Source organism: Phoca vitulina, unplaced genomic scaffold, assembly GCF_004348235.1.
Source record: "Phoca vitulina isolate PV1807 unplaced genomic scaffold, GSC_HSeal_1.0 scaffold39, whole genome shotgun sequence".
Classification (NCBI taxonomy): domain Eukaryota; kingdom Metazoa; phylum Chordata; class Mammalia; order Carnivora; family Phocidae; genus Phoca; species Phoca vitulina.
Window position 1 is genome coordinate 2,089,739 of NW_022589742.1, and position 26,693 is coordinate 2,116,431.

Here is a 26,693-nt window from a genome sequence, read left to right on the forward strand (position 1 = left end):
GCACCTCCCAAAAGTTCTACCTACTAATACCATTACCTTTGGAGGTTAGAATTTCAACATATGAATTTTTGGGGAACACACAAATTCAGACCATAGCATGGGGTATATTGCAGAATAGCAAGTAAGTCTACTTATTTTGTTTTTAAGGCATAAAAAGAGAGCTGGTAATCTAAAGGAGGTGTTACCCAGCAGCACACAAGAATGAATTAGAGCACTGATTACATATGATGTGTCTAATATGCTGCATGCCAAATCCAAAGTCATAGACTCTTGTGTGCAAGAAACTAGCTTGTGGATGCTCCTGGAATATCAGTATAGTCAGGAATTCTTGAATGTCCCCATTGCATTTTTCCATTTAAAGAAGTTTCTAGGGGAAACCATGAATCAACATTGTGTTCTTCCTTGGATTCAAATACGCCTGGGCACAACTGGAAGACTCATGAGGCAAGCCCACAGGGTCTACTTGCAGGATAGACTGAATCACCTGCTGGGAAAGAGAACTCAATTTGAGTGAAGAGGTTATCAGGCTGTCCAGTTTTCCCAGCACCATTTATTGAAGAGACTGTATTTTACTTATTGTATATTCTTGCTTCCTTTGTTATAGATTAATCAACCATGTAAGTGTCAGTTTGTTTCTGGGCTCCCTATTCTGTTCCACTGATCTGTGTGTTTTTTCTTGTGCCAGTACCATACTGTTTTGATTACTATAGTTTTGTAGTATAGCTTGAAATCCAGGATGGTAATAACTTCACCTTTGCTCTTTTTCAAGATTGCTTTGGCTATTTCGGGACTTTTGTGGTTCCATACCTATTTTAGGATTATTTGGTCTAGTTCTGTGAAAAATGTGATCAGTGTTTTGATAGAAATTGCATTGAATCTATAGATTTCTTTGGATAATATAGACATTTTAATAATATTAATTCTTTCATTTATTTGTGTCATCTTCAATTTCTTTCATCAATGTCTTATAGGTTTCAGAGTACAGATCTTTCACCTCCTTGGTTAAATTTATTCCCAAGTATTTTATTATTTTGATGCAATTGTAAATAGGATTGTTTTCTCAATTTCTCTTTCCGATGATTATTGGTTTATAGAAACACAACATATTTCTCTATATTAATTTTGTGCCCTACAACTTTACTGAAATAGTAGTTCTAATAGTATTTTCATGGAGTCTATAGGTTTTCCTGTATATAGTATAGTGTTATCTGCAAATGGGGACAGTTTTTACTTCTTCCTTACAAATTTGGATGCCTTTTGTTTTTTGTCTGATTGCTGTGGCTAGGACTTCCAGTACCATGTTGAATAAAAGTGGTGTGAGGGGGCATCTTTGTCTTGTCGCTGATCTTAGAGAAAAAACTGTATAGTGTTAGGTGTGGATTTGTCGCATATGGCCTTTGACATATGTTGAGGTATGTTTCCTCTTATACACACTTTGTTGAGAATTTTTATTGTAATTGAATGTTAAATTTTGTCAAATGTTTTTGCTGCATCTATTGAGATGTTCATGTAATTTTTACCCTTCATTTTGTAAATGTGGTGTATGACTTTGACTTGTGAATGCTGACCATCCTTGGAATAAATCCCAGTTGATAATGGTGTATGATCCTTTTAATGTATTGAATTCAGTTTGCTAATATTTTGGTGAGGATTTTTGCATGTATGTTCATCAGGGATATTGGCCTATAATTTTCTTTTTTTTAGTAGTATCTGTTTGATTTTGTTAACAGGGTAATGCTGACCTTATAATGCATTTGATGAAAGTGTTCCTCTTCAATTTCTTGTGCCAGTACCATACTGTATTAGAAAAGGTATTAAGTCTTCTTTGAGTGTTTAATAGAATTCAGCTGTGAAGCCATCTGATCCTAGAATTTTGTTTATTGGAAGAGTTATGACTACTGATTAAATTTTATTACTGTTAATTGGTCTGTTCAGATTTTCTATTTCTTTCTGTTTTAGTCTTAAACTATACATTTCTAGAAATTTATGCATTTTTTTCTAGGTTAATTTGTTGGCAGATAATTTTTCATAGTAGTCTCATATTCCTTTGTATTTCTGTGGTGTCAGTTGTAACTTTTCTTTCATTTCTGATTTTATTTTATGGGTCCTTTCTCTTTTTCTTGATGAGTCTAGCTAAAGATCTATTAATTTTTTTTTTTATCTTTTCTGAGAAGCAGCTCTTAGAGTAAATAAAATAGAAAAAATCAATGAAACTATTTAATTTATTTCTACTCTGATCTTTATAATTTCTTTCCTTCTACCAACTTTCAATTTGTTTGTTCTTATTTTTCTAGTTTCTTTTTATATTTTCTATTTGATATTTTCTTGTTTCTTAAGGTAGGCTTGTATCACTATAAATAACCCTCTTAAAACTGCTTCTGGAATGTTGTGTTTCTGTTTTCATTTGTCTCCATGTATTTTTTAATTTTCCCATTGACTCACTGGTTGTTTGGTGGCATGTTGTTTAGCCTCCATGTGTTTTTGTGTTTTCCAGTTTTTTTCTTGTAATCTAGTTTCATTTCTATTGTGGTCAGAAAATATGCTTGATGTGATTTCAATATTCTTGACAATATTGAGACTTGTTTTGTGGCCTAACAAGTGCTCTATCCTCAAGAATGTTCTGTGTGTACTTGAAAATAATTTATAGTCTGTTGTTTTTGGATGGAATGTTCTGCATATATCTATTAAGTCCATCTGGACTAATGTGTCATTTAAGGCCACTGTTTTCTTATTTTCTGTCTCAATGATCCATCCATTGATATAAGGGGGTGTTAAAGTCCCCTACTATTATTATATTACTATTAGTTTCTCCCTTTATGTCTGTTAATAATTGCTTATATATTTAGGTGCTATGTTGGGTGCATAAATATTTACAATTGTTATATCTTCTTGTTGGATTGATCCTTTTATCATTATGTAATGCCCTTCTTTGTCTTTTGCTACAGTCTTCATTTTAAGTGTGTTTTGTCTAAGTATTGCTATCCCAGATTTCTTTTCATTTCCATTTGCATAGAATATCCTTTTCCATCCCTTCACTTTCAGTCTGTATGCATCTTTAGGTCTGAAGTGAGTCTCTCGTAGGCAGCAGTTAGATAGGTCTTGTTTCTTTAGTCCATTAACTTACCCTCTGTCTTTTATTGGAATATTTAGACCATTTACATTTAAAGTAGTTATTAATAGGCATGTACTTATTGCCATTTTGTTGTTTTCTGGTGGTTTTTGCAGTTTTCTCTGCTCCTTTATTCTTCTCTTCCTCTCTTCCCTTGTGATTTGATGACTTCCGTTAGTGTTATGTTTGGATTCCTTTCTTTTTTGTGTATCATAAGTTCATAGTTACCATTAGGTTCATAGGTAACATCTTATATAGGAGTCTATTTTGATGGTCGCTTAAGTTCAAACATTCTAAAAGTACTACATTTTTAGCTTAGCTTACACACACGTTTTGGTTTTGATGCCATGTTTCACATCTTCTTATTTTGTGTATCCCAAACTGATTATTATAGATATAGTTGCTTTTACTACTTTTGTCTTTTAATCTTCATAAGTGGTTGATGCACCACCTTTGTTATATGTTTGCTTTTACCAGTGAGACTTTTCTTTCACAATTTTCTTACTTCTAGTTATGGCCTTTTGTTTCCTGCTTGAAGAAGTCCTGGTAACACTTCTTGTAAGGCCATTTTAGTAGTGATGAACTCCTTTTTGTTTGGGGAATTTTTTTTTACCTCTCCTTTAATTCTGAATGATATCTTACTAGGTAGAGTATTCTTGGTTGTAGATTATTTTTTTCCTTTCAGCACTTCGAATATATTGGCCACTCCCTTGTGGTCTGCAAAGTTTCTGCTGAAAAATGAGCTGATAATCTTATGGGTGTTCCCTTGTAGGTAGCTAGCTGCTTCTCACTTGCTCCTTTTAAGAGTCTCTCATTAGCTTTAATTTTTGACATTTAAATTATGTGTCTTGGTGTGGACCTCCTGGGGCTCATCTTGTTTAGGGCTCTCTCTGCTTTGTGGACCTGGATGTCTTTCTTTCCAGGTTAGGGAGGTTTTTAGCTATTGTTTATTCAAATAATTTCTCTGCCCCTTTATCTCTCTTCTCTTTCTGGGACCCCATAATACAAATGTTAGTATGCTTGATGATGTCCCTAAGGTGCATTAAACTATTCTCATTTTTTAAAATACTTTTTCCTTTCTACTGTTCACCTGGGGTGATTTCAGTTACCCTGCCTCTGGATTGCTGATCCATTTTTCTGCATCATCTTATCTGCTGATAATTCCTTGTAGTGTGTTTTTCATTTCAATTATTGTATTCTTCAACTCTAATTGGTTCTTTTTTTAATATTTTCTATCTCTTTGTTGAAGTTTTTACTATGTTCATTCATTCTTCTCCAGAGGTTGGTATCTTTCTTCATCAGGCTGATCATTTATCTCAATTTTGTTTAGTTCTTTTTCTGGTTTTATCTTGTTCTTTTGTTTAGAACATATTTCTCTGTCTCCTCATTTTGGCTTATTCTCTGTATTTGTTTCTAGGTATTAAGTAGATCTGCTATGTCTTTCCATCTTGAAGTAGTAGCCTTATATAGAAAGTATCCTGTGAGGCCCAAAAGCACATTCCCTTCTGGTCACCAGAACTAAGCAGTTCAGGGGTATGCCCTGTGTGGGCTGCATGCACCCTCCTCTTGTGGCTGGGCTGTGGCTGCTATGATTGTGTTGGTGGATGGGACTGGCTGAAATGCCTGGCCATGACTGCTGCAGGTATATATGCTTGGGGTTATTTCTGGGCTCTCAATTATGTTTCAGTGTTCTATTTGTTTTTATGCCAGTACAATACTGTCTTGATGACTTTAGCTTTATAGTATAGCTTGGAATCAGGAAGTGTGATAACTCCTGCTTTGTTGTTCTTTCTTAGTATATCCTTGGCTATTTGTTGTTTCTTGCAGATCCATATAAAATTTAGGAGTGTTTTTTCTTACTTATGTAAAAAATGCCATTGGAATCATGATAGGGATTGCACTAAATCTACAGATGGCTTTGGTAGTATTGACATTTTAACAATATTAATTCTTTAATCCATGACCATGGGGGATCTTTCCATTTGTGTTTTCAGGTTCTTTCCTCAATGTCTTATGGTTTTCAGCATAGGAATAAATTTAAGAAGGTGAGAAATCTCTAAGCATTTTATTGTTTTGGGGTGTATCATAAATGGGATTGATTTCTTTTTAAAGAAATTTTGTTGAATGTAATGAAAATATGAAAAAGTGACTCCTTTTGCCTATTTTCAGCAAACCTAATGTTAAAAAATATATAATACGAATAAACAAATCAGTTCACAAAGAAAAAAGAAATTTTGTCGATAGGGCATGGAAATGTTACTGATTTTGTATCCTACAATTTTACTGAATTTATTTATTAAATCTAATAGTGTTTTGATTGAGTCTAGGATTTTCTATATATAAAATCATGTCATCTACAAATAGAGAAAATTTTGCTTTCTTTCCTATTCTGATGCATTTTATTTCTTGCTTGATTGCTTTATCTAGGGCTTCCTGTATTGTGTTGAATAGGAATAGTGAGAGTGAGCACCATTGTCTTATTCCTGATCTTACAGAAAAACTTTTATCCACTCACCATTGACTGTGATGTTAGCTGCAGGCCTCTTATATATGACTTTTATTATGTTGAGATATGTTCTTCTATGCCTAAATTGTGGAGTTTTTATCATGAATGGATGTTGAATTTTGTTGTATGTTCTGTGTCTTATGAGATAATTATGATTCATTCATTCTATTAATGTGATGTATCACATTGACTGATTTATGTATGTTGAACCACTCATGCATCTCAGGGATAAATCCCACTTGATCATAATGAATGAAACTTTTAATGTGCTGCTGAATCCAGTTTGCTAGTATCTTGAGAACTTTTGCATCTATATTCATCAGGGATATTGGCCTGTACTTTTCTAGTAATTTTTTTCTAGTTTTCATATATCAGAATAATGCTAGCCTTGTAAAATGACTTTCAGAATTTTCCCAGATTTTTGGGAATAGTTTGTGAAGGATTGGAGTTAATACTAATTTAAATGTTTGGTAAAGTTCACCAGTGAAGCCATCTGGTCCAGGTGTTTCTTCATTTGGAGATTTTGGATTACTGATTCAATTTTCTTACTAGTAATTGATCTATTCAGATTTTCTATTTCTTCCTGATTCAGTCTTGGTGAGCTGTTTTAAAATTTTTTCCATTTCCTTTAGGATTTGGGAAATAGCATTATTTCTTCAAATACATTTTCTGCCCCTTCCTCTCTCTTCCTTCTGGGATTCCTATAATGTGAATGTTATTATGCTTGATGGTGTTGCTTACTTCTCTTAACGTATTCTCATTTTTTATTTTGTTTTTCTTTTTGCTTTTCAGCTTGGTTGCTTTCCATTACCCTATCTTCCTAATTGCTGATCCATTTTTCTGCATCCTCTAATCTGCTACTGATTCCCTCTAGTGTATTTTTTATTTCAGTTAATGAATTCTTTATCTCTGGTTTTTTTTTATATTTTTTATTTCTTTGTTGAAGTTCTCACAGAGTTCATCTGTTATTTTCTCCAGCCCAATGAGTATCTTTCTGACCATTACTTTGAACCCTTTATCAGGCATACTGCTTATTTCAGTTTCATTTAGTTCTTTTGCTGTGATTTTATCATTTGGGATGTATTCCTCTGTCTCATTTTGTCTAACATTGTGGTCAGTTATATCTCCTCGTCATGAAAGTAGTAGTCTTGTGTAGAAGAGGTTCTGTGGTACCCTGTAACACAGTCCCCCTGGTCACCAGCACCAGGCTTTCTGGGGTGTCTCCAGTGTGGGCTCTGTGTACCCTACTATTGTGGCTGAGTTGTGTTTGCTTTTAGTCCAACTATCTGCAATTATCTGCTTTGCCTGCTGTGAGCACACTGGGCAGTGTTTGATCCTTATGCTGTCAAGAGGCCTGTCCAAGGCTACCCCAGGCTCATAGGTGGGTTGGGTTGGCAGTCACTAAATGTCTATACTTAGCCTTTTTGTACAGCCAACAGAGGCTCTGTTGCTGGAATTGTGGGTGCACTGGTGTGTGGGGTTATTTGCCCTTCTCCCCAGGGCAAGCATTCCTTTGGAGTGATCCAGTCCCTGCCTGGGCTGCTTGCAGGGTTTGGTGGGACAGGAACTGTTTTGGAGAAATTCCTGCCCTGTCCAGGCAGGCTGGTTGGATGGGTTGTGTCCCCAGGGGAACATGGAGCAGGGCATGTGGTGCTAGCCGGTTAGGTGCAACATGTTAGTGCTGGTTCCTGAAAGTGTCCTGCTATCTAGACTGGGGGAGGGGAAGAGAAATTGTATATACCATTGTTTTTGTTTCTGGAGAAATCTGAAAAATCTCTGCCCCTTCCCAGTGTACATTTTGAGACTAGTAAATAAATCTTTCACGTATATCCCAGGTGCTTTTCAAACTGTTGCTTCAGTGCTGTATCTTTGGCCAAGGTACTTATTATGCTGGCTTTTAAGGGTAGGGGATCAGTTTCCTATTGCTCTCCGGCTCTCCCAGAGTTCAACCTCACTGGTTTTCAAGGCCAGATGTTATCATGAATTGTCCTCCCAGTGTGAGTTCCCCAAGCCTGTGGTACCAGGGGTGGGGTCCTATCCTCTTGCTTCTCCATGCTTGTGGTGTCCCTCCCATTTGTGGTTAGTCTCTTTGGGGTTTTGGTATCCAAATTTGTCCTTCCTCTATAAAATTAACTGTGGAAGGTCTGTTATGCCAGTCTTAAGATTGTTTTCAGAGTCAGTTGCATAGATGTAGCTGTCATCTCAATGTGTCTATGGAACAAGGTGAGCTCAGGATCCATCCAATGTGTCTATGGAACAAGGTGAGCTCAGGATCCTGCCATTTTCCCTGAACCTCAGGTTGACAGTTATTTTCTTTCAATATTTTGTATATGCCATCCCATTCCTTAAAAATTTTCTGTTGAGAGATCCACCCATAGTCTTATGAGAGTCCCCTTATATGTAATCTCTCTTTTCTCTTGCTGCTCTTAAAATTCTTTGTCTTAGATTTTTGACAATTATTATGTGTCTTGGTGTAGACCTATTAGGGTTTAACCTATTTGTGGTCTTTTGGGCCTCATGCATCTGGATGTTCATTTCTTTCTCCAGGTTGGGGAGTTTTCAGCTATTATTGCTTTAAAATGCAAATATTGTTTCTTTTCATGTGTCCCATAATTCTGTAGATTTTATTCACTCCTTTTCATTCTTTTTGTTCCTCTGACTCAGTAATTTCCAGTGTCCTATCCACCAGTTCATGGATTCATTGTTCTGGATGACTCAGTCTACTTTTGAAACTCTCTATTGAATTCTTCAGTATAGTTATTATAGTTTTCAACTCTAAGATTTCTGTTTGGTTTTTTTGGTTTTGTTTTTTTTTTTTTTTGGTGGTAGTTTCTATTTCCTTATCAAACTTGTCTTGTTCATGCATTGCTTTCCTAATTTCCTTTAGTTCACTAAAGACAATCTGATTTTTTTTTGACAATTCACAAATCTCCATTAGTCATTTCTTGAGCTTTATTAGTTTCCTTTGGTGGTGTCATAGTTCTCTGATTTTTTTCATGATCCTTGATTCCTCATATTGGCATCTGCATATTTGAGTAATGGGGCTCCACTTCCAGACTTTACAGGTTTGCTTTGGCAGGGACAGTTCTTCACCAGTAAGCTCAGTAGGTTTCTGGGTATGTCTGCAGACATACTTTATTATGCTTCACATATACTTACAAATTGAAGGTTGTAGCGCCTGTGTTGAGCAAGTTTATTGGCAGTTTTCCAACAGCATTTCCTCACTTTGTGTCTTTATGTCACATTTTGGTGATTCTTATAATAATGAAACTGAAATATTGTATTTGTTATGGTGATCAGTGATTACAATTTACTGATAGCTCAGATGGTTAGCATTTTTAGTAGTATTTTTTAATTAAGGTGTTACTTTTCAGCCATAATGCTATTGCACACTTAATAGACTTTTATATGCCCTAGAAAACAAAAAAAAAAATAATTCAACTCACTTTATTGCAATATTCACTTTATTGTGGTGGTCTGGAATTGAACCTGCGTTATCTCCAAGGTATGCTTGTAAGGGTTTTGGGCAGGTGGGGCCTGTTATTATGGTCTATTTTGGGGTGCAGCAACTGTTTAGGCTCAGAGGATGGGGGTAGATGACACTGGTTGAGAACAATTGGATAGGACTGCTGGTTTAGTTCCCTACACACTTGAGACTATAGGCTGGGCTATGCAGTTGTATAAATTTTCTGGCGAGGCTTACTAAATGGTTGGGACTTGGTGCTATATTCAGAAGAAGATGGTACCATGAATTAGCTTCCCTGCCCTGACAGGGCAGCAGGCCAAGGCCTGTATGGCTTGTTGTTTGGGAGTCCAAATCAGGCCTGACTCTGTGTACTAAATTTCCTGCTCAGGATAGACCACCCATTTTATTCTGCAGCTGGGGGAAATCATGGGCTATTCTCTCTGTTCAAGTGCTACTGTACCTAGAGCTGTTGAATGCGCTTCACAGCTTCCCATGTGCTCTGGTTAGATTTCCTGGTTGGAGAGCCTCAAGGCACAGTGGGAGAAGCAGCTCTAGAACTCAAAGTTCTTTGTTTCCTTAACTCAAGCTGACCCATACCCCAAGTTCCCTGGCCAAACAGAACCACTGGCCTTGCTCTACAAACTATTGACTCTGTCCTTCTCTGCTGGGCCACACAGCTTTCAGTTTTTCACTAGCCCTTCTGGATAGATGGGACTGGAAGACATTCTCCGGAGTGGGTGGGGCTATGTGTCATCCTTGCCTGAGGGTGAGGGACTGTTCCAGGCCACTCTCAATTTCTCAAACAGGCTATCTGGTTAGGAACTACCCTAAGCCTGGGCTATGAATTAATCCCCTTGCCTCTGTATAGTGGGGGAAGCTTCCATGCCTAGTACTTTCTTTGGTCTAGGGGCAGTCAGCTTCTAGTTATCACCAGCCCTTCTGGTCAGATGGGGCATGAAGGCATTCTCCACAACTGGCTTGGCTGTGACTCAGCACCTTGTCTGAGTGTGGGTATACCAGGCTCTAGTGCTAGCAAAACTCTATATTTGAAGATCTGAATCAGGCAGATCTGCACCCTGCCAAGTTCCTTGGTCAGAGTGTACCCCTGACTTGGTTCTACAAATGAGCAAAGCTGCTGGTTGGGATTACTATGTGGACACTATAGGTATGAATTTGGTCTGCCAAGATCCATGTACTGGTTGTTGCAAGCCCCTCTCCCCTTCTCTATTGTGGGATTCCCAGTGACTGGGCCTTCCACTCCTTGTGGTATGAGATCAGAGAAAAGGCTCTCACAAAGCTGGGGAGGTCTGGTTTTCTGACTGAAATAACAGACTCAGGGAGGACCTCTCCATGTGCTGCTATACTGTCCTGAGGGAGGGACGATGTGGTCAGTATGTAGCAATTTCTCTTACCCTTCTGATGAAGTCTGTCTTGGTCTCTGTGGTACAAGGGTATACTTTAGCCTCACCCCCATGTTCTAGGAGTCTCTCATGCTGTCTTGTTAAATAGATATTAGCTGTCCTTTTCATGGTGAGAATAAAGTCAGGAATAACGTATTGTGCCATCTTAATGTCATTCCTCTGTATGATATTTTAATTATGGACTGATGGTAAAAGGGACATAGATTAAATATTTGAACTAGGTGAGAACCAAATTACTATGTCACACAGTCTAAATGAAAATTTCACAGTGGTTTGGAAAAAAGTAGTAAAAAAATCAAATCACTATGAGACATAAAGTGATATAGGCATGTTAATACTAAGAAAAAGCTAGACATTAGGAATAGTCATTACTACATTCACATTTAGAGGAGTGATCTCTTTTTTGGAATGCCTCACCCTTCATATGAAAATAATATTGTGAATGTGAATTTTATTGGCTATATAAATGTTTTAAATTTGTAAATATGTTTCAGTTTTATAGGTGTATAAAGCCTATGAGGATCAGTAGTTTATTTTTAGCTTTATGATTGTACATATTTAGCCATTAAAATAAAAATAAGTCAACACCTGGGGAAATGTTTACCTTTCAGTGGGATTCACATATTTTTCAAGTTTGGGGAAAAACAAAAATACCTCTCTTCCAAGAAACACGTGGTTTGGAGTATTTCAGAACCACCTAAGGCAGGGATAATGACTTGGCATCACTGAATCCAGAATAACACTAGTTAAAGTTTATCCTTCATTATAGCTGAATTAGGTGGCACAAAGTTTAAGAGATGTGAGTGAACAATGCCAACTATTTTTTCTGTAAGATTGAAGTGAAGAATTCCTATTAGACCAATCTTTAATGTTTTTAAAATTCTTCCTTGAATCATATTCAGCTATAATAATGTAACAAATATCTATGAGACCCTGTACTATATGCTGTTAAATCTAGGAGGTAGAAGCATTATTTTGTATATGACAAAAATGAGGCTCAGAGGGATTAAGTTGTTCAAGGTCACATAGGAAGAAGTATGGTGACACTTAATTCTAAGTCTTATCTTTTCAATGACCACACCAGCTGCTTCCTTCTATCCTAAAATTTACTTAGACAAACTGAACTTTGTTCAGGGTCTTTTATGTATAACAAAACATATAATCAATCTCTCCTTTAGTCAGATACCACTGACCTCCACAGGACTTGAGCCTTGTTTCACATTTATCTTGCTTTTTAAGATTAATAGTACATATTTCTAATAACTACAAGGGCATTTAAAATATACCCTTTCTAAATAAATAAATAAATAAATAAATAAACAAACCCTTTCTGACTTTAAGCAGGCAGAATAACCTGAGAGAATTTTAGCTGTTACAAAGAAAATTGCAACAATAGAACATCAGGGATATTGAGAATTCAAGTTAAACTCATTATTTCAAATCAGCCTTCTTACAAGAGCTCTGCTTGCTTTTGTATCTAGGGGCCTTTTAAAAAAGGGCTTATTTGAAGGAAAGGAAAAATGAAGGGGGGGGGAATCGGAGGGAGAGATGAATCATGAGAGACTATGGACTCTGGGAAACAGGGTTCTAGAGGGGAGGGGGTGGGTTAGCCTGATGATGGGTATTAAGGAGGGCATGTACTGCATGGAGCACTGGGTGTTATACGAAAACAATGGATCGTGGATCACCACATCAAAAACTAATGATGCATTGTATGGTGACTAACATAATATAATAAAATTAAAAAAATTTTAAGAAAAACAATACAAAAAAAGGGCTTATTTGAGTAGTAAAACACTGGACTTTTTCCAAGATAGTAATGAAAATTTGTAAAGGTGGTCAAACAAGTTTTATAATGTACTTGCCCTTTTTCCCTTACTCATTGATTGACAAGTTTAATTGGAAATTGCAATCAAAGTTTTGCCTACAACTTAAAGTCATCAACTTTTATAAAATAAACTGTCAACAATTGAATAAGATGAAAGGAAAGGCAAATACTTTCTGGAGGAGACAAGGCTAAAAATAATTTTAAAAAAAAGAAAATACTTAAAATGTTATTTCTATAAATGTTTGAAAACCTAATTAAAAATTCTTTTCCTATTACGTTTTAATTGACACCCTTGATCTTAGGCTTATAATCCAAAAGCAAAACTTGATATTTTCAGCAGTTAAAGATTTTGGATGTCATCTACTTCCATTACTTACATTGTAAAGATGTGAATGTCTTATACCACAAAGGATGCATTGTTACCCTTCATAATATAAAATATATGAAGCATATTGTAAAGATTTTCTGAAGCAAATAGAATTGAAATAAACAGAAGATTTTGTAATACATATTTCCCTACATTTAAAAAGAAAACATATTGAATGAATTTTTAATACATTTCTATTTAACAATACTCTCTTCCTGTACTGACTCCACTTAATTAAAATAATGTTTTAAAAGGGAAAACAAAGAATACTTTCAAAAATATCTCTGACACGATTCAATGAAGTTATATATCATGTAGGGAAAGGAACAAACCAAGTTGTTACTAATTTCAGTCATTTTAGCGAAATCATAAATTTTAAGCCATGGAACTTGAAATGCAATACTTTATAAATCACTTTGTGGAACCTTCTGAAAAGCTGAATACAACTGCCCTGTGTCATAAGATAATTAACTGCATTTTACACTTTTTATATTTAATGGGGAGTTAACAGCCTCCCTTCCACTTTTACCTCCCTTCCAGTATGGGTGGAGAAATTACATTCCTGCAAGGAAGTGTGAGAATGCTTAATTGGCACAGCCTTTTGGAAGACAGTTTAAAGTATTTTCTTGCAATAGCGGGGAAAATTTATATATGACCACTCATAGGTATAACTTGCTCTAAGTCTTTTTTTTTAAAGATTTTATTTATTTGACAGAAAGAGACACAGTGAGAGAGGGAACACAAGCAGGGGGAGTAGGAGAGGGAGAAGCAGGCTTCCCACGGAGCAGGGAGCCCAATGTGGGGCTTGATCCCAGGACCCTGGGACCATGACCTGAGCCGAAGGCAGACGCTTAATGACTGAGCCACCCAGGCACCCCAACTTGCTCTAAGTCTTAATCCCTCTTAGTAGAGGCTGCATCTGGGAACATCTATTAAACTTACCCATTCAAAGTAACTGAACATCCCCCAAGATTTAAAAACGGTTTCAGGTGAGCTCAGGTTCTTTGTAATTAAATGGTCAGACTTTTCAGGTTCATTTCACTTCCTTTTCTTCCCCATTTCCATAGATAACATCTGGACATAGGGAAAACATATATTATTATGGAACTAGCAGGGGAGGGCTATCTGGATCAAGAGATACCTTTCTCTGTGAATACCTACTGACCTCTGGTTGAGATAGAGTTCATCTCTCCTGGTTCTTTCTTCATCTGCTGTTGAAGGACAATCAGCCAATTCTCCTTGCTTACTAAGCTTCCCATCTTGGTTCTTGTCAGATGTGGCTTATGCTCTGATACTTGTTGGTATCCTCCATCTAGACTTCAGAGATGGAGTCTTACTTAAGAGACGCGAGTGAACAATGCCAACTATTTTTTGCTATAAGATTGACTTAACTCTTGCATACCTTCCACTCTCTCCACAGGGTCTCATGGGATCTTCTGAGCCTCTTTTATGTCTGGTAAAAACTGTGGGAAAATAGAGGAGGGGAACTTCTCAGACTCTTAATGAAATACATGTTATCAGCACTCCTGCTCTATTACGGCCACTCTAGCTTATTATTGAGAAACTGAAGCTATTTTTCCCCCAGAGTTCTTGAGGGGAAAAGATAAAAAAAAAAAAAACATGTGCTTTTAGCTTCCCCCTTTTACAATTATTAATACTACTTTGTCCCCTTTTATTCACCTACCTCTTCCACTTAAACATGGGGCCAGAGTTTAGGGTATGGGGGCACTGAATATTATTTCAGTGATGCAGACACTATCTTCAACATATTTCATCCTTTTTGGCTTTTTTCATGTTCCTTCCAGCGTTGTAAAAAAAAATTTTCCCATTCATGTATAACAGGAACTTACCTTAAATTATATTGTCTTCTCTACACTGTGGATTATAGTAAATCTCTGTACTCAGATCCAAGGTTTGTTCTTCATATGTAAAGGAATGTTTTCAAAATTTGAAACTCTCAAAAACATCATGGTTAAAACAATATTGTTTCCATCTGCCTCCTAGAAACTCAAAATGTTAACCTCTAGCTGAGCAATGGCTTCTTTTTCAAGGCAGTGTCCAGTATCCACCAGAAACAATGAATTCAATCAACTCACCAGGTGAGGAACTTCAAGCGTACAGACTTTAAGAAAATACAAAATTTGAGAGGCTATATATTTTTAAAAATATCAAAGTTGCATTGCTAATATTTAAAAATCTATTCACAATCTTTGCCTTGATGTACTTACAAAAGTATCTATACACACAAACCAAAAGTAAATTTACAAGGATGTTCACTGGAGCATTGTTTGTGATAACTAAATATTGGAATCAAATAAAATAGCCATAACTTGGTGACTAACATGTTATATCCGCAGAATGCAATAATATACAATAATTAGAAAGAATGAAGTAGATATAGATGTGATAGGTAAAAGTATATCAAAGAATGTTAATTTAAAAGAAATTTTAATAAAATGTGTACAATACACACCAAACTATTTTCCTCTGGGGATGATATAACCAGAGATTTTCAGTTTCTCTATTATATATTTTTATAATGTTTGCATTTATGGGTAACAGAGTATATCTCAAACCAATAGGCAGTATCACACTTACTGGTGAAATACCAGTGGCTTTTTTATTAAATCCAGGAAGAGAATGATAGGCATGCCATTACTTAGTATGTCTTTCAGAATGAATTAGAATAAGATTAAAAGGTAGAATTATTAGAAGGGTAGAAAATAAATTCAGTATTTATAAATGATATATTTGCTTATAATACTAAATAGAATTAACAGACAAGCTATTAAAACTAAAAGGAGAGTTCAATAGAGTGGTTAGTTATAAAACAAGAATATGAAAATCAATAACCACGCTGTAAAACAGCACTATACAATTACAAAATAAGCCACTCAGACTGTCAACAGAGTATATAAACTATAGAGGAATAAAATTAAGTGAAAATGTGGAAGTTTTAGAAAATATTTTGAAGAGAAATATGAATACATGAAGATAAAACCATAAAACATTCTATATTACTAGGTGAGAATTTGTTAGATTAAAAAGATGTTCATTAACAACTTGATGTACATTTGGATTATTTCCAAATTAATTTAAAGATTAAATGTACTTCCAACAATATCACACTGATACATATGAATATATGAAAAATAAATCAACCTCAAGACCAAGTCAGTAATTCTTCAGTATGGTAAACAAAATCCTTAGTGATTGGCCCTAAATTAATTTACCTCTCCTTTCCTCAGGCACAAACATGTTCATTACCAAGTAATATAATAATACAATTTATTCAAACCTATGTAGTACCTGGTATACATTGGGAGCGTAAACAATAAAATTAAGTTTTGTGGATAGATAGTTCTATGGTAAGTGCTTTACATGCATTATTTCATTTGATCTACACAATAATCCTATAAGGGATAATATTTTTATTTCTGAGATTAGGAAACAGATTTTAAAAGATGCCTAAATTCATACTACATGTAAGAAGAGAAGCCAGAATTCAAAGCCTTTAGTTATATTGCTTTCTTTATTTTTTTTAAAGGTTTTATTTATTTGTCAGAGACAGAGAGAGAGCACAAGTAGGGGAAGCTGCAGGCAGAGGGAGAAGCAGGCTCCCCGCTGAGCAAGGAGCCTGATGTGGGACTGGATCCCAGGACCCTGGGATCATGACCCGAAGCCGAAGGAAGATGCTCAACCAACTGAGCCACCCAGGCATCCCAGTTATATTGCTTTCTTTAAATAGAAAATGAAATATGGCCTTCAAAGTTTATATATTTCAGAAAATTGTGGTACAGCCATATGATTGAATATTAGGTAGCTCTTAAGATCTTTATGAAAACATTTATGTTGTGTGAAAATGCTTATTATGTTGATTAAAATAAGTGGAATAACTATTACAGGAAGCTATTGCAAAAGTGAACACATTTTCCACAATTTCTACTTTTTAGTAGATCATGCATTTAAAAAACAATATTCACAACTAACATGAATTACAGGAAAAAAGCCCAAATTAGGGATTTTATATAAGAAAAATCTATAAAACCTGAAGATTCTTTAAAAAAAAATATATAGGATGCCAAAATTTCCACTTCTATCCTTGAAATGTTAACTGATATAGGAATTGTCCTTCTGCCATAACAACTAGAAAAACAGACAAAAATATATGAAACAGTGGTTTTAAGATATTGCACAATGTGTACTGCCAGACTGTGATCTTTGAGAAAAGGAAATCAAACAAAATAAGCCCTGTAATTGGCCAGCCTATTTCCTAAATGCATGTTCAAGGTCACAGTGTAGAAGAAGGAAATCAACCAAAGTCCTGTGGCTTTGCTGAGTTGAAGAGACGATGATAAGAATTTGAGAAAGCCAATGGTGGCTAGAATTTGTAGGTGGACTAACATAACATAATAAAAAAAAAGAATTTGTAGGTAGAGTATTGGAGAGGAATGAGATACAGAGAGAAACCTCTAACATGTTTCAGAAGAGACTCCTTGAGTCTATGATTCAGTACTAAACTGTACATGTGTTGGGTAAAAATTCATGAGGCTAGAGAAAGTAACACCAGAAAAGAGTAGGCTGAGTAATTGTATAGTGTGGTTATTACCATTATAGGAACTGCCCATCAGATTTCTCCCTGTTCCTCAGGGTTTTTTTTAATTTTTTTTTTAATTAATGCTCATCACCCACTGCTCATCACATCAAGTGCCCTCCTTAATGCCCACCTCTGCTCCAGCAACCCTGTTTGTTCCCTATAGTCGTGTCTCTTATGGTTTACCTGTTTTTATCTTATTTTTCCTTCCCTTCCCCTACGTTCATCAGTTTTGTTTCTTAAAATCCACATATGAGTGAAATCATATGGTATATTTCTTTCTCTGACTGACTTATTTCCCTTAGCATAATACCCTCTAGTTCCATCTACATCGTTGCGAATGGCAAGGTTTCATTCTTTTTCATGACTAATAATCCATTGTATCTATATACCACATCTTCTTTATCCATTCATCTGTCAATGGACATCTGGGCTCTTTCCATAGTTTGGCTATTCTGGACATCGCTACTATAAACATTGGGGTGCAGGTGCCCCTTTGGATCACATTTGTATCCTTTGGGTAAATACCTAGTAGTGCAATTGCTGGGTCATAGGGTAGTGCTATTTTTAACTTTTTGAGGAAACTCCATACTGTTTTCCAGAGTAGCTGTACCAGTCTGTATTCCCACCAACAGTGTAAGAGGGTTCCCCTTTCTCTGCATCCTTGCCAGCATCTGCTGTTTCCTGAGTGGTTAATTTTAGCCATTCTGTCAGGTGTGAAGTGCTATCTCATTGTGGTTTTGATTTGTATTTCCCTGATGCTAAGTGATGTGGAGCATTTTTTCATGTGTCTGTTGGCCATTTGTATGTCTTCTTTGGAGAAATGTCTGTTCATGTCTTCTGCCCATTTCTTGATTGGATTATTTGTTCTTTGTGTGTTGAGTTTGATAAGATATTTATAGATTTTGGGTACTAGCCCTTTATCAGATATGTCATTTTGTTAATATCTTCTCCCATTCTGCAGGTTGCTTTTAGTTTTGTTGATTCTTTCCTTTGCTATGCAAAAGCTTTTTATCTTGATAAAGTCCCAATAGTTCATTTTTGCTTTTGTTTCCCTTGCCTCTGGAGACATGTCTAACAAGAAGTTGTGGCCTAGGTCAAAGAAGTTGCTGCCTGTGTTCTCCTCTAGGATTCTGATGGATTCCTGTCTCACATTTAGGTCTTTCATCCATCTGAGTGTATTTTTGTGTGTGGTGTAAGAAAGTGGTCCAGTTTCATTCATCTGAATGTGGCTGTCCAATTTTCCCAACACCATTTGTTGAAGAGACTGTTCCCCCCCCCGCACCCCGCCATTGGATATTCTTTCCTGCTTTGTCAAAAATTAGTTGACCATAGAGTTGAGGGTCCATTTCTGGGTACTCTATTCTGTTCCATTGATCTATGTGTCTGTTTTTGTGCCAGTACCATACTGTCTTAATGATTACAGCATTGTAATACAGCTTGAAGTCTGGAAGTGTGATGCCTCCAGCTTTGGTTTTCTTTTCAACATGACTTTGGCTATTCGGGGCCTTTCCTGGTTTCATACAAATTTTAGAACTGTTGTTCCAGCTCTGGGAAAAATGCTGGTGTTATTTTGATAAGGATTGCATTGAATGTGTCGATTGCTGTGCGTAGTATAGACATTTTAATATTTGTTCTTCCAACCCATGAGCGTGGAATGTTTTTCTTTATGTCTTTCTCAATTTCTCTCATCAGTGTTCTATAGTTTTCAGAGTACAAGGTCTTTTACCTCTTTGGTTAGGTTTATTTCTAGATATCTTATGGGTTTTGGTGCAATTGAAAATGGATTGATTCCTTCTCTTTCTGCTGCTTCATTGTTGGTGTGTAGAAATGCAACAGACTTCTGTTAATTGATTTTATATCCTGTGACTTTGCTGAATTCCTGTATCTGTTCTAGCAATTTTTTGGTGGAGTCTTTTGGGTTTTCTACATAGTGTATCATGTCATCTGCCAAGAATGAGAGTTTGACTTTTTCTTTGCTGATTTGGCTGCCTTTTATTTCTTTTTGTTGTCTGATTGCTGAGGCTAGGACTTCCAGTACTATGTTGAACAACAGTGGTGAGAGTGGACATCCCTGTCATGTTCCTGACCTTAGGGGAAAAGCTCTCAGTTTTTCCCCATTGAGAATGATATTCGCTGTTGGTTTTTTGTATATGGTCTTCATGATGTAGAGGTATGTTCCATCTATCCCTACTTTGTTGAGGGTTTTTATCAAGAAACAATGCTGTATTTTGTCAAATGCTTTTTCTGCATCTATTGAGAGGATCATATGGTTCTTATCCTTTCTTTTATTAATGTGGTGTATCATGTTGATTGATTTGCGGATGTTGAACCACACCTATGACAATTTTTTATCGTATTTCACAAGACAGAATTCTACCTATATAGACATAATCAGATGTAAATAATGAGCTATTCTCTCCGGACATAATGGATAGCATAATTTTTTGTGGTATAATTGACATTAGTTTCAGGTATACAACAATGATTTGACCTTTGTATACACTGCAAAATCACCATTAACAAGTCTAGTTACCATCTGTCTCCTCATAGTTAATATTATTGACTATATTCCCTATGCTGTAGATTGCATCCCCATGACTTGTTTATCTTATAATTGGAAGATTTTCTCTCTTGATTCCTTTCACCCATTTTGCTCCCTCCCATCATCATCTGGTCACCACTAATCTGTTTTCTGTATCTATGAGAATGTGTTTTAAGATTCCACATATAAGAAAGGTGCCTGGGTGGCTCAGTCAGTTAAGCATCCAAATCTTGCTTTTGGCTTAGATCATGATCTCAGAGTTGTGGGATTGAGCCCAGTGTTGGGCTCCTAAGATTCTCTCTCCCCCTCCCCCCCCTAAAAAAGGAAAGAGTCCACATATAAGTGAAATCATACAGTATTTGTCTTTGACTTATTTCACTTAGTATAATACCCTCAAGGTACACCCATGTTGTAGCAAAGGGCAAGATTTCATTTTTTATGACTAAGTAGTATTCCATATACATATACACATATACACATTATATATAGCATTCTGTTATTTATATACATATACAATCATATCTTTATCCATTCATCTCTTGATGGACACTTAGGTTGTTTCCATATCTTGGCTATTGTAAATAATGCTGCAATGAAACTAGCAGTGCATATATCCTTCAGAATTATTATTTTCTTCACATAGATATTCCAGTAGTGGAATTGCTGGATCATATGGTATTTTTATTGTTTTCCATAGTGGCTACACCAATTTACATTCACACCAAATATGCATAAAGGTCCCCTTTTTTCCACATCCTCATCAACACTTGTTATGTCGTCTTTTGATAATAGCTTTTCTGAGAGGTGTGAGGTGATATCTCATTGTGACTTTGATTTGCATTTCCTTGATGATTAGTAATATTGACCATCTCTTCATGTGCCTATTGGCCATCTATATGCCCTTTTCTGAAAAATGTCTATCTAAATCCTCTGCCCACTTTTAAATCAGATTTTTTTGTTATTGAGTTGTAGTTCTTTATATATTTTTGGATACCAACCTCTTATTAGATATATGATTTGCAAATATCTTTTCCCATTCAGTAGGTTGCCTTTTCAGTTTGTTGATGGTTTTCTTTGCTGTGCAGAAGCTTTTTAATTTGATGTAGTCCCATTTGTTTATTTTTGCTTTTGTTTCCCTTGCCTTTGGAGGCAGATCCAAAAGAAATACCAAGGAGTTTTGTTGCTATGTTTTCTTCTAGGAGTTTATGTCTTTAATCCATTGAGTTAATTTTTATATATGGTGCAAAATAGTGGTCCAGTTTTCCCAACACCATTTATTGAAGAAACAGGCCTTTCCTCTTTGTATATTCTTGCCTTTGTCAAAAATTAATTGACTCTATAGATATATATTTTGATTTCTGGGCTCTCTATTCTTCCATTGTTCTATGTGTCTGTTTTGTGCCAATACCATATTGTTTTGATTACTATAGCTTTGTAGTATAGTTTGAAATCAGGGAGTGTGATACCTTTGGCCTTGTTCTTCTTTCTTAAGATTGTTTTGACTACTTAGGGTCGTTTGTAGTTCCATATAAATTTTAGAATTGTTTTAGTTCTGTCAAAATGCCACTGGAACTTTTTTAGGAATTGCACTGAATCTGTAGCTTGCTTTGGGTAGTAGGGACATTTTAGCAATATTCTCCCAATTCATGAGCATAGATATCTTTCCCTTTGTGTCATCTTCAACTTCATTCATCAATGCCCTCTAGTTTTCAGTGTACAGGTCTTTTTTCCTAGGTATTTTATTATTTTCTTGATTTCCCTTTGGGTAGTTCATTATTAGTACATAGAAATGCAATAGATTTTTGTATCCTGGCATTCACCTCACTCTAGTTCTAAACAAAATACTTGTACATTTTCTACTGCATTATGAGACAAATTTAACACCCTTGATGCCCCTCGTCCTCTTTTATCATCTACATCCTTGTCATTTTCCCCAAGATAAACTTAAATTTCTAATTAAATTGTTTCTTGATTGCTTAGTTTCCTCTTCTGTTATTTCTTTCAGAGTGGATGGAGCCCCATTTGGGTTACTCTTGGCCTTGTTTCCTGCTATTTACTCCACACAAGAGAGGTGACATATTTGACAGATAAATTCAGAAAAATAAAGGAACATTTTCTACTCATATCTGTCTTTCTTAGTCTTCAGAATGAGCTGTCCATAGGAAGTACTGTTTGCCAGTGCTCCTTCAGGGTATACTTTGCCCTTCCATGGGAAGAAGCCTACCTTATCCAGTGGAGCTTGTGAGTGTGTTGGCAAGTGTGCCTGGGATTTAGTTAAGAGGTCCATTTTACTCTTACACTAAGCTATATCCTCTACTTTTATATTTCTCAATTTGTTTAGATTCCATGTAGGAAAAATGGGTATTAGACCCCCTCAAAGACATTAGTAATATGATCTTTTATTTTCCTAGAATCTTCCTTTTGGGGGCCTTAGAGTCTCCTGTTCCAGTTTGGACTGGTTACTCTCTAGGCCTGTTGCACAGTTGTCATCTTAGAACTTTCTTTTGGGTCTGTCCATTGTGAGCTCATTGTTTCTTGGATCCCATTTCTCCCTCATTCTTGGTGTACCCTTTACTTTGGTAGAACACATTCTTAAATAACTAACTTCCTGAAAATAATACCTAAAAGAAAGATAAATTTTTTAGACTTCAAAATTCACTTATTATATCTTTTTTTAACCAGGAGAATGGAATTTTACATGAGAAATTATTTTCCCTAACCATTTTGTGTTATTCTAGTCTGTTTGAGAAATCCAACACCGTTCAGATTCCCCATCCTTTAATGTTACCTATTTTTTTTTTTACCTGAAACTACAATCATCTACAAACTTCCTACTAACATCCACTCACCCCAAATTTGTTCAGGTATTTACCCCATCCTCAGTTTCATAAGAGTTTAAGACAACCAGCTGGGGTATTCCCCTATCTTCCAGTATTATCCCAGAATGGTTATGTGACATTAACTACTGCATCAAACTGAAGCAAAGGACTTTTAGCACATTACTGGAAAGGGTCTTAACTCTCCTTCTGAATGTGAATCATAAAAACTGTAGCCTTCATTGCTACTGCTAACTATCTTGTGAACATTAAGGAAACCAGATTTAGGGAGATCCAAAGGAAGAAGGGAGGAGCAGACAGAACTGGGGTCCTTGACCTCAACTGAGCTTCTGATCATACTATTCCTGGAGCCTACACTACACCTATATTATATTTTATTAAGAATTTTTATGACTCAACTGCAGATGGATTTTTATCTCCTTGAAATATCTGGTCTGCTAGTCCAGTGAATGGACAGCTTTGTTGTTATCAGTTTAAAATAATTCACAAAATGAGTAAGATTTTTGATATTAACTCACAGAATGAAAGAATACTCAATAATGAAATTAAATTCGTGTGCCAAAGTCTCATCTAAGGTTTCACTGTACTGTGTGATGTATCATGATAAATAATATTCTATGTATGACTATATATTTACTTGAGATTTTAATGAAAAAAAAAGAAAATGAAACTGTTTTAATGGAAAATCTTTGCAATGAGTTTCCAAAATAGCTTCCTAAATTGCTGTTTCAAGAATATTTTTGGCAAAGTGATGTATTATAGTAAGTACAATAATAGTTCTAAAAAAACCCTTATAATCTTTCACTTTACAATTTAAAATTGCTATTAAGTTAATGTTGGCATCATTTCAAACAAGCCATCTTTAAATAATAGTTTGCTTTATATATATTTTTTTCTTATGAACTTGTTTCATCAGAATGCCACATTCTTGGGCCTGCAGCTGGTTTCATATTGGAACTGCTCTAGTAAGAGCTCTCTAGTCATTCCCAGAACCAAAGAATTATAAAGAAGAAACTTACTCCATCAATTATCCTCTTTCCTGTGTCTTCAATTTCTTTCCTCCTATCCTGGCAGCCTTTCCTCAGCTTAGAAACACATTTAGAGGGGCACCTGGGTGGCTCAGTCGTTAAGCATCTACCTTCGGCTTGGGTCATGATCCCAGGATCCTGGGATTGAGGCCCACATAGGGTTCCCTGCTCAGCGGGAAGCCTGCTTCTTCCTCTCCCACTCCCTCTCTGTCAAATAAATAAATAAAATCTTCTTTAAAAAAAAAAAAGAAACGTATTTAGAGCTCCATTGTTTGAAGAAAATCCTTCTAAATTTCACCTCTTTCTCCATTCACTGCAAATTCCCTTCTTTGACTTACAGACAAATTGTTTGAAAAGTATTCTCCTGAATGCTGGAAATATATAAGTGAGGAGAGGGGCACCTGGCTTGCTCACTCAGCAGAGCTTATGACTCTTGATCTTGAGGTTGTGAGTTTGAGCTCCACATTGGATGTAGAGATTACTAAAAAAAAATAACCTTTAAAATAAATAAGTGGGGAGAGGAAGGTGGTGGTGAAAGGCACAGGACTGTAACCTGAGCTGAAGCTTTAAGACCTAAGAGCTGGAGCAGGTGAAAGGGTGGAATAAGTCTATATTGTTATTTTTTTAATTTAAATTCAATTACCCAACATGTAGTGAATCATTGAACACTACATCAAAAACTAATGATGTAAGTGTTAATTGTTAAGAGAATTAGGCTCTAGTGTTATATAGACCTGTCTTCAAATTTCAACTTTATCAAATTCCTACTAAGACACTGGAGAAGTGATTTAACCTATATCAGCTCCCATTTCCTTTTGCGAAAATGAGGGAATAATAGTACCTACCACATGATGTTAGCATCAGAATTTAATTTGATAATCTAAGAGCTTAATAAATGTTATTTGTAATTAATACTATTATCAGAAACTGACACTATTAACATGAAGCTAAATAAAACCTGAAGGACAACATTCCAGGGCAAAATTTGAATAAATGAGGAAAACAAGCCAATAGGAAAAATGGGGGCAGCAACTAGAAACTACAAGATAGAGCAAACTGCATTTGGTTGACAGAGAGATGGAGGAAGCTGAAGATATGTCGGGACATAGAGACACAATGAAGGAGTACATGTAAAACAGCTATATAAAGCACCATCATTTACACCCTCCTCCCACAATGGGATCAGTTCAGGGATTAATATTTGCTGGTAAAATTTTCTCTGTTTGGGAGTGAATATGATATGATAGATTACCATGACCCTTTCTTCAATCTATACACTTAATAATGCACTAGGTAATGAAATGGCAATGGTGTTTTCCTGGGTCAAGCATCACTTATCTGATGTTTCTAATTACCAGGAAAGTTAGAGTACAGCATGCAGGTTTTCGTGTCAAGAAGTAGCATTGATTGGTCATAAAGAATAATAACAATGAGAGGAGGAGTGGAGAAAAGTAATTGTTAAGCACTGGATGGAGAAGAACAAAAACTTGTCACTCATTGTACACTAAGTACACTACACATTCTGGAAGGTGTAGAAATTTAATTAATATTCCCTATCATCTATTTGTACATTTCTTTGTGATGGATGCATTGATTGGAGGGCTTTAAAAGCACTACAAAACCAGGTGAATTATATCTTGTCCTTTGATAGATTTAATACTATAAAGATTATGAATTGGCTTGATCATGGTTATTTCACAATGTATAGCAGTTTTCAATTTGTACACTTTAAATATATACAGTTAGAAGAAATTTATGCTCCAGGGCATAGTTGAAAACAATGATGCAACCCTGGCCTGTAATTAGTGGAGTTTAACCACCAAGCTTGTTTAGGGAAAAAGTAAATGAGGGCCCTATCTGTACCCCTGTCATTAACTAACCAAAGTTATGCCACACAGAGAAGCAACAGCAGAGGCTTAGCACTGGGTGTGTCTGGGGGGAGAGGGAAGGAATAAACCTCTCTAAACTAATCAGCCCATCACTAAACAAATAATAATAAGCCTCAGAATGAGGGACCAGTATTTAGAATTGCAACATTATCTAAAATGTCCAGTTTCCAACAAAATTTATAAGGCATGCAAAGAAATAGTAAAGTATGACCCAGACATTGGAATAAAAGGAGGTAACAAAAACTGTGTGAGAGAGTAATGACATCTCAGATTAAACAAAAAACATTTCAATACAGCCATTATAAATATGTTCACAGAACTAAAGATAAACATAATTAAAGAAGTAAAGGGAAGTAGATGTCAAATCGAGAATATCAATAGATACAAATTTTAAAAATACAACCAGTGGAAATTTGAGTTGAAAGTGATACTAACTGAAATAAAAATTCTTTAGAGAAGCTCAGCAATAGATTTGAACTGGAAGAAAAAAGAATTACCGAACATGAAGATAGAGCAATAGATCTTATTCAAGCCAAAGGATAGAGAGAAAAAAGAATGAAGAAAAAGGAACAGACTCTAAGAGAAATGTGGGACATCATTAAACATAGGGACATCATTAAACATACCAACATACATATAATGGGAGTACAGGAAGGAGAGAAGAGAGTAAAAGGAAAAGAACTGATGGCTGGATAGATCACAAATTTACTGAGAAACAATAATATACACACTCAGGAAGCTTAAGGTAGTATAAACACAAAGAGACCCACAGATGGACACATCATAATAAAATTGCTGAATGTCAAAGACAAGGAAAAAATGTTGAAAGCAGCAGGAGATAAATGATATATCTATAAAGGAACCCTGATAAGATTAACACCTGAATTCTCAGCAGAAACAACTTAGGCCAGCAGGATAATGTATTTAAAGTGCTCAAAGAAATCTGCCAACCAAGAATCTTATATCCAACAAAATTATTGATCAGAAATGAAAGCTAATAAAGAAAAAAAATATGTTGCTAGCAGATTTGCCTTACAAATAATTCCAAAGAAATTCCTTTAGAAATTTAGTTTGAAAACAAATGATCCCAGACAGCAATTTCA